We start from the raw sequence: 12,031 nt of genomic DNA on the forward strand, positions 1-12,031 counted from the left end.
AAAGCCTAATGAAGTGTACCGGAAAGGAGCCTAGGGGAAAGATGGAGAGGGACTACTGACAAGGGCCTGGAGTGACAGGACAACGGGGAATGGCTTCACACTGACACAGAGCAGGGTTAGATTGGATATGAGGCAGAAATTGTTCCCTGTGAGGGTGGTGAGGCCCTGGCACAGGTTGCCCAGAGAAGCTGTGGCTGCCCCATCCCTGGAAGTGTTGAAGGACAGGTTGAATGGGGCTCTGAGCAATCTGGGATAGTGGAAGGTGTCCCTGCCCATGGCACGGGGGTAGAGTGAGATGATCTTGAAGGTCCCTTACAGCCCAAACCATTCCATGATTCTATGTTTCTATGAAATATTTTCATCATGAGTTCAAAGAAAAAATATCTTACATAAATCTCTGTACTCAACAGAAATGTTTCTTGAAAAAGGCTGAGGTGAACTTTTGGCATTAAGAAAAAAAATCCCGACAAGAAAGCAAAACTGCATGGGGATGCTTCTTCTTTGGAAGTAATAAAATACTTTGTTAATTCATTAATTCATTCAAAACCATTCCTAGGAATCACTAAATGGTACTATCTGATCGTGAACATGCTAAGACATCTACAAATAGCAACTCTTTTTCTCAAAAAGAAAAGTCTAATGCTTCATAATGTATCAATGGCTCTTTGAGCCAGTTTCAGTAGTCTCAGCCTGTATCTTCCTCTTGGCCTTGACAGACACAGTGCTTTGAAATTCAGGGCTTCCCTCACAAGAAAAGAGCTGATGTCAGTTCCAAGAACTTCATGCAACCGGGCACTCCAATTATATGCTTAATTTTTGTACAGTGCTGATTTAGGAACACAGTCTTTTTACTTAGAAGCAAATAAAGGGTACAGAAACATCTCCTGCTAAGCGTTTGGGAATGCTAGGACAAACCGTGGCCTTTCTTCTACAGTTCACATCTGATAAACTTAAGAAATGGAGGGTTTAAAAGTAAAATACAAGGGTCACAGGTGTTTCAAATGCATTCCCACTGAAAATATTACTGAGCTTCAAGAACTCACACTGACAACAGAAATTCTTCTGCTTCTCCACGTTACTGTCAATAAACACTGTTAGTAATTGTAATCAATTCTTTTTACCTGCAAATCACAGTAATGTGCTTAAATAGAACTTAAAAAAGAGGTGTCTGCACAATGGAGAAGCTTCCCAAGAGTAAAAGGCACCAAGTTCTGCCTTAAGCAAACTTTGTCACAGAACAGGTATGTGAAAATAGAAGGTTTGACACAATCTTAGTAAGAGCATCATAGCAACACAATTTAATATAACAACATGTCAAACAAAAATCTAAGTCTTTGAATGCATGCTTGTATGGATGTGTGGTAACTTGCACTAATAAATGTCATTAACATTATGAAAAGAGTGCTCAGGACCTTTCATATTAAGAAGGAATATATGCTTTACAGGAAAATAAAAAGTAAAAAAACCCAAAAAACAAAACCCAGGGTAACACCAGGTTTTGTACACCATGATGCATTGCCTAGGAAAATCTGCTGCTGAGTGAATCACTTATTCTAAAAACCAGCACTCCTTCACCAGAAGAAGAATCTTTAAAGTAAAAAAAGAAAAAAACCCTTAAAAATTCTGTAGATCATCTTATTATACACTTAAAATGAGGCTTTTTATCTTAATTAGAAGTAAAGTAAGATAGCAAAGGTCTCAATATAAAGGATAACCAGTAGACCTGATAGTTAAATACTATGAAAATGATACTCTTTTCCTTTAACTTACATGTAGAAAGTTCACAAAAACTGTGAAATGTCAGCGTTTACAGGTTATCATTCTAATCTTATGTGAGAAAAGCTGACACGTGACCATGGATACTTGAAAAAAAAAAACCCCAAAGAACCAAAAAACCCCACAAAACCAGCAGCACATGGAAAGATAGGATTATACTAAGTAAATACATTATGTAAAATAGAATTATACTAAATAAAAATACACAGCATTCCTTTATTATTCCTCTATTATTCTTTTATTATTCTGTGTCTCCTAATGGACTGGAAGACTCACTTTTCCAATTAATAAAACAACTCCCCTCAGCTTCCTCCAAACCCTGGAAGTACAGTACTTCTCACAGGGAAAGGTGTTCATTTCAGGCAAGAAAAAAGATATTAAGCTATTTCTCTGACATGAGATGACATTATCAAAAAGAATAACAATTATGTCTCAGATTTTCAAGTCTTTCTTATTTTATATGACTCAGTTGCAAATCTTGAAAAAGAACACCTTAAATAACTCTAATAATATTCATTTCCCCCAATCACCTATTAGAAATTCAGATTTTATGGAAGTTTAATGCAAAAACTGAAACACAACATGACTGGTCATTTAAAAAACCCTTTAAATCCTTTGTTTTGCAAGCTCTAGCTATACAGCTAGAAGCAGAAAAGGCCAGATATTACTTTCCCTCCCATACAGAAAGAAGAAAGCATCATCACTGCACCTTTTTCTCCCTTTATTAATACTTAAAAAGAAGACTTGATGACTTTTTGTTCACATATTAAGCAGATTAATTTAATTTTCCATGCAGTCCTAAAGAGATGGTTCAGTTCATGAAGAAGCAATTCATGACGCGACTTAAAATTCATTTTCATATGACTCTTACAAAGCAAACTGGAGAGGTTTCACATTGTCCAACTCCCAACTCATAAACAAGTAAAATGAAAATCCTAATGTGCTTTCCAACAGAAAACACTGCTGCCAGAATGTCTGTGCACATTATCCTTTTTTCATCATCTTCAGTTTTGGTCTGCTCCTAAGCACGCAACACAACACTTTTCATCACATGACCTTTGACCAAATGGGTATTATCATAATTATATGTTCTCTGTTGCAATCAAAAAAAAAAAAAAAAATTTACTTCTCACAGAAAAGGCTGATTGCCACCAATGCCTTTGTAATACGCTGAGGGAGCTGCAAACACAGATTCCAGATCAGGCCAGAGTGAAAACGGGATTAGGGCTCAACACCTAAATACTTTTCTTTTAATCAGATCACAGTACTTTAAAATAATTTATTTCTTCAGGTTGATTCTTTATGCATTTCTAGAATACAGTTCTTCTCTAGTCCCAAAGCTTTTGACAAGGACTTGTCAGCCCTCTCACGCCCTTGTCAGAAAGAGGGAGATGTTTCCTAAAAAGTCCCATACTCAGCAAGTTACCAGGACATTTAGGTACCAAGTATGTGAGGAGGGCTCTGATACCAAGAATATCACATGTCAGTTAACAATTAAGTAAAAATTATTTCTCATTCAAGAAGAGTTAAACTCCCCCAACCCCAAATCAATAGACAAAACCAAAATGCTCCACATCATCCTGGTCTAAAAGAAACCAATTGTTCCTTCTCCCATGTCATTTATTTTAAATCACAATTTTATGTGTCCTCTAAGACCTTTGTTAAGCTGGAAATAAATGCATGCCTAACAGATATTCATCCTAAAGTATAAAACTTCCATACACACGGAACACATGAACAAGAACAAAACAGTAATAAGCTGTAGTGGACACTTAGTTATTTATACAAGCACACAGTGAAACTGGAAATAATATACTTGAGAATTCATGGAATTATTTAAGGTAGCAAGGGCCTTACATATTCATGGAGCTTAATGGCTTTTGAAACCAGCACTGTTTAAAGAGAACTACTGAAATTTATCCAGAAATTACTATGCAAAACTATCCCTTCTGGCAATGCTGTGAAAACCGGCAGAACATTCGGGTTCCAAAGTGCAAACTACATGTAGAGTGATATCTTTTAACTACATTAATTATTGGGCAATTACATAGTCTTCAGTCAGCAAAATTCCCAATGAAAACAAGTTCTGCTTGACTAAAGTCAGCAAGAAAAAACTTGAATATTTGAACAATAACCATTAATGCCCTACACTTACACTCAACAGTAATTAAAAAAACTGCATTTAGCAATTAAAAGTTTCAGGTGATAACTATAATTTTCTGTAGAGGCTTTGACAAAAAAATGTATGTGAATAGACAACTTCAAGCTAATCCAGTCGTCTTCTAAAATATATGATTGTAAAAAACAGAATTAACAGAATTAACAGAATTAACTCACAACTATCTTCCTTCACTCATAATGAGTAGTATGTTAGGTTACTCCTACAATCAAATTACTACCTTCCCCAGGACAAATACTGCTCACTGCACAACTTACACAAAAAATTATCGTGAAACATTTCACTAAATAGGAACAACAACAAAAAAGTTTTTATTTTTAATCCAAAATGCCAAAAACAATTTTAAGAAATTCAAATCCAGCACATTTCACGAGAGCAACTGCTCAGGAGGGAGCCTGGCTGGCAGGAACCAGAATTCTGACCAGGAGCCTGCCTGTTCCAGTCTACCTAAGACTAGAACTAAACCCAGCTCTAAGAATGCTGGTCTCCTTTCAGCCTTCCCATGCTGCATGATCTGTTTACCCACTGCTTTTCTCATCCCATATTGTTTCCCCACTTTCCCCTGCCCCTAGCCCTGGCCACTCCCTCGGGCTCTCCCTACTGTTCCCGTACCCCAACTCCGCCCATGTACAGCCCCTGAGCCCCTGAGAAAACCCCCTGCGCCTGAATCAGGAGGTCTCTCTGTCTCTGGGGATCACCAGGATGGGATGTAACCTTTAAAGGTCCTCTGAAACCCTCAGGGAGGGACCCTTCTCACCTCCTTCGCCATCACTGGGTTGTAGAGCTGATAGCTGGCCAGAGCAAAAGTGCGGGGCCATCCAAACACAAAAAGGACAGAATGGCTGAGCTCCCAGGGAAGGCTGCAGCTTGCTAAACTAAACCTAGCGCTGCAACACCACACTTTATTATTTGGTGTGTGGTTCTATAACTCAAACCTAATGGAGGGACCAGGACTGGATTAATGAGCAAAAACTAATCCGGCCCCTGCTGTACCAAAAATACTGTCAGTGTTCTATCCTTTGTCAGCTTTACCAACTCCACATGTTCTGCAGTCATGTACAGTTAAATCAGGTTAAATACACATAATTTTTAAAATATAATAATTTTTCCATGGGATTCAATGTGGAAATAAAACTTAACATTAAAAAAAAAATCTTAAAACAAAACACAAAATTCTTATTTATTAACTAGACACTGTAATCAGATCATGGTGTATTTTACGCCACGAGGAAATTGGAAAGATTTTAGCATAGATGCTACTGGAAGACAGCCATTTAAAATCAAAATGTAGTCTGTTTTTGCAACTACTTTGTTACCTTTTTTCTTTTAAGAAAAAATATTCAAGTATGTTAGGAGAATTACTTAATTTCTGAGTGTGTTTTACATACACTACATCTAGATCATCACTTACAAAAAGTGATTTACATTTTTTGTAACTATTTTTGAGCACTCTCACTACTCAAGTATTGATCCATTTTACTAAAAACATGTTTAATACAGATCACATCACAATAACTCAATAACTTAGCCTCTTCTGTCTTTCCTAAACACACTCTGGAATACATTAAAGCAATTTAGCAAGTCAGTATCTTGTCAAAACATTGTGAAACCTTTTACTGATAAGTTCATTTTCTGACAGTATTACCTTGGGCCCTTATAAATGCATGACAAAGGTGGTTTACTTCTAAAGGTATGCTCTGAAAGTACTAAGGTTTTATACTACATAATTTCAGCTTGTTATAATAAAAAAGAAAAAAAGAAACACAAAACAAAACCCAAAAAGTCAACTACTAACTTTGCTCAACTGTGAAAGTATCACTGGGGCAACACAGGTCTGTGTACATAGATGTAGATATATATATAGATATATATATATATATGTAGATATATATAAAGAGAAAGACGAGGAACACACATTTTCAGATAGTAAAACAAAAAAGGATCTACGTATAGCAAAGTCTTTGGGGCACACAGTCAATTTAAATGTAGTATTTTCCAAACAGAAGTCTAATTTGCCTCAGTTTTTGAAATTTTCAAGCACATTAGTACTTGTCTCTTCTCCACTTAAACAAGATTCTTAAACCAATATTGCCCTTTCAACCCCAACTGAGGGCAAGTCAGGCCTCTTTATAAACCTTAAAGGCAGTTCATGAGTGCATTTATAAGGATAATTTAACTAAATCCCAGGTACCTTCATTATTGATGGAAGTTATATAGCTGTACCACACACTTTTTAAGCACTCCTTAACTAGTAAAAGTATTCACAAAGGTCCTAAATCAGAAGCTATTTTTATGTTCTAACAGTAAAATTAATCTGGTCCTGGAGTAACAGTATCTCATTTTATCATTCATCACACTGTGATAAATCCTGAATTTCTGTAAGAGTCATTTTTAAGTGGAGTAAACAAAAGTGGTTTTAAACTCATTTCCTGAGACCCCTTCCAGAGTCAGTTTACAATGCTATTGTCCATCAGTGCTAACCAAATGTGCAGGAACTTATCTGGGGGAAAAAATAAAGAAAAGGGGGGGGGGTAAGTGTTTTGGGTAAACATCAGAGGAGAGGCCAACAAAGCAGATATCCTGGTGGGAGTGTGTTACAGCCTACCCAACCAGGATGAAAAGACTGATGAAATATTCTCTGAAGGACTGGGAGAAATCTCACAATCACTGGCCCTTGGTTCTCATGTGGAACTTCAATTTACCAGGTATCTGCTGGAAACAAAATACAGCAGAGGGGAAACAGGACTGCAAGGATGGCATGAGGTCCTGCAGGGAGGAATTTAGGAGGGCCCAAGCCCAACTAAAACTTAACCTGGCTACTGCACTAGTACAATAGTACAAAAAAACAATACAAAAATGATTTTATAAATACAATAGCAACAAAAGGAGGGTTAAATCTCCATCCTCATTGGATGCAGGGGAAAATAATAGTGAGAAAGGATGAGGAAAAGGCTGAGGTACTTAGTGCTGTCTTCACCCCAGTCTTTGGTAGCAAGACCAGGTGTCCCCAGGGTACCCAGCCCTGAGCTGAAAGAGAGGGAGAGGGAGCAGAAAGAACACCCACAACCCAGAAGAAGATGCTCATTGAGTGACCTGCTGTGCCTCTCAGACACACACAGGTCTACAGGGCTGGCTGGGATTCACCTGAGGGTGCTGAGCAAGCTGCTGAAAGAGCCCACAGAGCCACTTCCAGTCACTTACCAGCAGTCCTGGCTAATTAGGGAGGTCCCAGTTGGCTCCGATCTAGAAACAGAGAGGGAAGGATGATCTGACCTGATCTCCTCTGACAAGGTGACCCACTTTTTGCATCAGGCAAAGGCTTTGGATATTGTTTACCTGGACTTTCAGTAAAACTTATCTTTTTCCAAAGGCTTCACCTGGAGAAACTGGCTGCTCCTGGCTTGGACATGTGCATCCTTTGCTGCATAAAATAAATGGCTGGGTGGACAGGCCCAGAGGGTTGTGAATGGAGTGGCTGAGGGAGCTGGGAAAGGGGCTCAGCCTGGAGAAAATGAGGCTCAGGGGGGACCTTCTGGCTCTCCACAACTCCTTGACAGGAGGGTGCAGTCAGGTGAGGGTTGGGCTCTGCTCCCAGGGAACAAGGGACAGGACAAGGGTAAATAGCCTCAAGCTGTGCCAGCAGAGGTTTAGATTGGGTATTGGGAAAAAAAATTCTTTGCTAAAACCATGGTCAAGCACTGGAAAAGGCTACCCAGGGCAGTGGTGGAATCACCAACCCTGGAGGTATGTAAAGACATGTGGATGTGGTTAGTGGTGAACTTGGCAGTGTGAGGCTAATGGCTGGACCCTTGGAGGTCTTCTCCAACCTTAACAATTCCATGATTTCAAACTAAGTACAACTTTTCTTCAATCTACAGTTGATCAGGCCAAGATACTGATTTTTTACTGTGACAGCTTATGAGCTAAAAGCAAGCTGACTGTGGCATGTGCATCATGTGGAAACCTCTTCAGAAACTCACTGTTAGACTATTTCAGAAGCTGCACCCCATGGAAAGTCCTTTTTAAAAGCATAGCTGGCAAATGCATGCCAAAATATTTTGGTTTCCATCTAAGTCTACACTAAATCCAATCCTCAGAGACAGGATTTCCACTTTATTTCTCTCTATACACACACACTAAGCTCAAGAACGGTAACATAGTAAAGTGTTGTTAAAGTTTTGAAAAAAGCAAGCCTAGCACAAAGAACTTGACTGTAGGTCTCTTTTCCTCAGAAATTTAAAAAAATCCCAAACATCACTGTGTTCTGCAGTAAATAAAAGATATTTAAGCAAACCATACATATTTAATATAAATGGATACTAAAACAAATTCAAAGTAAAGCAATTCCATCTTTCTCTAAATCTACCTCAAGATAAAATAACTCAATTCTAGCAGTGGGTTCTGGCAAAGTATTTAATGAGGAATGAAGAACTACAAGACCAAGTTTTGGCAACAATACATAAAATAGTGGATAGCTTTTACCTGCATTCACTTTATTCAGAAACTTTAAGGAGACACAGAATGAACATTAAGGAAACACAGAATGAATTTATAATATTTAGTACATTATTTAGTACATTTATTTATTTACAATCTAACCAAAGTTTAGAAAGCAAAACCATTTCTAAACCTTTGGACATTTTGTATTTTGAATCTTCAAATTTTTTTGTGGGATTATTTCACTTGAATATAAACACCTGGGAAGGAAACAAAAATTACTCTGAGCTTCTTCTAATTTTAAGGCTTGTAGGGTTGTTACAAAGAATCCTTTCATAATCTTGTATATTGAAATCAAATTGCTTTTGAATTGATGCAATGGATTGTTAGTTTCTGCTTCCCAGACGAAGGGGGTTTGTTCAGCTGGGTTTTTAAATGTTAAACTACTTCCAGGGCTAGGTTAAGCAACCTGTTTCACTGCAGGAGATTATATTCACTTTTTGTGAGTATGGTTATTAACTGATGAAGCACCTCTAAACCTGCTCACCTTCTTCCAGATTTCTTCTGCCTTCAGCCAATGTGCCCAAAGAACATGTGCAACAGCAAGGATGTCTACAGCAGTGATTTTCTTGAAAAGTCCACAGCTTAGAGCAAGCATCCCTTTCAGCTCATATTTATTCACCTCTCCCACAGCTGCATCCGCTCCCCAGACTGTTCACAGAATAGGATAGTTCCAGCTACAAGGGACTTGCAGCAATCATCTGGTCCAACAGCCTGAGCCCTCACCAGAAGTCAGAGCACATTAGGAAGGGAATTGTCCAAGTGCCTCTGAGACACGGACACGCCTGGGGCACCGGCCACCTCTCTGGAAGCCTCCCCCCCTGCCTGGCCACCCTCATGGAGGGCACCCCTCAGCCTCCCTCTCTCCAAACTGCACAAACCCAAAAGTCCTTGCCTGCTCCTCACAGGACGTGCCTTCCATTGTATCCATACTGAGGTATGGAATTTCCACTCCATTTTCATACTCACTCATTGTCACTTGAAGGGGATGATTGCAATTGGTGAATTTTTCACCTACTCAGATCAAAAGATGTGGTGCCTTGGTGTGGCTGTGCTGCCACACGAGAGCTCTCAAGAATGCAGTGGTTCACAGCCGGAGTACAATTCTCCAGCAGGTACAAAAGCTGAAACACAATCAGCCAGCATGCTCAAACACTGATAGCAATGCCCCCGTGAACTGCTTTTCTAGAAATAACACAGCACATTAAATCCCTTTCTAAGTCCTTTGTTGAAGGAAAAGCAACAGCTCTAGTAACAGATCCAAGGCTACAGCCTTGAAATCACTAGTTTTCACACCAGAATAATTTGAGTTTGGTTTTGCACCTCAAGATGTGCTTGCACACCTTAAATCCTTCATTTCCAAAGAAATCAAGTTTTAAATACTGTCAGCCCTTAGTGCCAGATTCCAACTGTACTCTTCCAAGCAACCTACCCTCCAGCAGAGATCGCTTTGCCCTGTACACATCTGCTACAGCCTCATAACCCAGAGGAAAGTTGAATAAAAGCAGAAGTCTCAATTTGGAACCACCCCTACTAGCAGCATAAATTATTTTAATTACTTTTTCCAAAAGCAAACAAACGGTCCCAACCATTACTGTTGCACAGTCATCTAAAATCAGTTTATATATGTGCACAAAAATTTGCCATCTTTTCCAGGACTGCACTAAAATGAGAGGAATATTGCTGAAGTCTATGGAAGAATGGGTCAAGATCTGACTTACGTTTCACTGCAAGTGAAAACTTGCCTGACTAGTTAATATTTGAGTATTATGATGCCATATGTTATCAGATAAGGAGGTTCAAATTTGGTTTTTTAATCAAGGAAACTGCTGAATAGGTGAAAACTCTACATTCTAAAACTTACCACAGTTGTTCATGGGAACCCTAAAAATCAGAATTTAGCCCTGTATCATTTTCACTAAGTGGAGGTTTTTAAAGACCTCAGAGTTTCACAAACTCCCTGAGATTTTAGATCTTTTTTTTTGTACTAAATAAGCACTATAGTTTAGACATACTTGATTTTCTAAAAAATAGAAGTCTTGAAAATACAACCGAAGACATATTTTAAGCTAAAGCCATTTCCAAATTCTTCTCTGAAAGACATACAAAACTGGAATTTTTATCACTCCAATGACAAATAGAAAAACCTGCTTTTCTTTCATAGGCATTAGATAGGTATGATAAACATTTCTCTTTCTGAGGATCCGAAATGGCTTTATAAGTATTACGCCCATTCCTGTAGCTCTAATTCAAAGGATGGGAAAGTTTGCTAGGCAGTGTCTGTTACAAGGTGATCACAGGAAATTTTAGCCTCATGTGTGCCAACCAACTTAAGGCAGACACAGATGTCACATAAAGCTGCTGGAAAACGGCAGAAGAATTCTACAAAAATTACATCCCTAAAAACCTCTTGAGGAACATCCACTGCAACTTGTACACATAAGTAAAAAACTTAATTCACTTTTTTCTTAATTCAGAAAGTCCTCTATGATTACTTAGAAAGAAATTTATGGGTACGTAATTCTGTTTCTCCAACCACTCCCTAGAATGGGATTTACATTTTTAATGGTTTAACTGAAAGAGTGGACAGAACTCCCACGAATCATTTCAGTCACACCTAAAATAAATCTGCCAACTGAACAATGAAAAGGAAAAAAGCCTGCTATGTCAGAAAAGCAAAATTCTTCACACTGGTCAATCCCAAACTTCTCAGGACAAAGTAATACAAATCCTACTGTATGCTAAGAAAGTTTAGATAATAGAATTCTACATTAAGAAAATGACAAATCACTTCATTTTTATCTGTAAAAATAGTACCACTTCTGGAGACTCAGGTGTGGAGAGCAGGTGCCTTTGCTTAAGGGATGCAAAGTGACGAGGGAATATTAGGATTGCAAGATGCCTTATCAGAAAAGATAAACCCAACCCTCAAATTTAAGGTATTTATTTTTATTAATACCAGCAGGGGTTATTTCCACATAAATCTAAAGCCTTTAGAAGTATGAGATAGAAAAAGGAAAAACAACTCCTGCACTTTGAATTTCTGATGCATTCTCTCATTTATAAATAACAAAGTAATGAAGCTAACAGATGTTTAAAATAGTTTCTGAAAGTCACCTTGAAACACTTTTTAGATGATCTGCCACTACACTGCACTTAAAGGTAGATTTAGTCCACTTAACTTAAAATTTAGACTGGGTAGCCTGAGACTTGTAGTGTACTGGGGGGAAAGCCCTACAGAAAGAAAACCAGCTGAAAAAGTTCTGAGTATCAAGACTGGTTTAACAAGAATTTTTCTCCTTCATTATTATGACCAAATTAGTTTTCCATGAGCAGAAAGAACTTTCCTGTAAGGGCACTCGAGCATGAAGCACTGCACAGATGAACAGCAGCAGATTACACCACACACGAGGGTACCGGGCCCTGCACACACCAACCACACCTCATGTACCTGCACATGGGCAGGAAGGGGCTGTGGATTTTACTTTTAAGGATTCACAAAAAGTGTGCTTCCATCAAACCTCAAACTTTTTTCCATTTGGTGTTGCAAGCTTTCTTGCAAGCTGGGTTTTCAGCAGG

The 12,031-nt window shown here is 38.5% G+C and overlaps 1 protein-coding gene across 3 annotated transcripts in view; it reads right to left on the reverse strand.

The window, feature by feature from the left end:
- Positions 1–12,031, reverse strand: part of CCDC91 (coiled-coil domain containing 91) — a 117,290-nt gene that overhangs the window by 102,728 nt on the left and 2,531 nt on the right. Inside the window, exon 2 of one of the 3 annotated variants that reach the window (XM_017730536.1) lies at positions 10,223–10,229. The exons of the other annotated variants lie outside the window; for them this stretch is intronic. The gene's annotated coding sequence lies outside the window, so the exon portion shown is untranslated. The remainder of the gene's footprint in view (positions 1–10,222; positions 10,230–12,031) is intronic. 3 annotated transcript variants of the gene reach the window in all.

The sequence above is a fragment of the Corvus brachyrhynchos genome, unplaced genomic scaffold (assembly GCF_000691975.1).
Source record: "Corvus brachyrhynchos isolate BGI_N302 unplaced genomic scaffold, ASM69197v1 scaffold523, whole genome shotgun sequence".
Lineage (NCBI taxonomy): Eukaryota > Metazoa > Chordata > Aves > Passeriformes > Corvidae > Corvus > Corvus brachyrhynchos.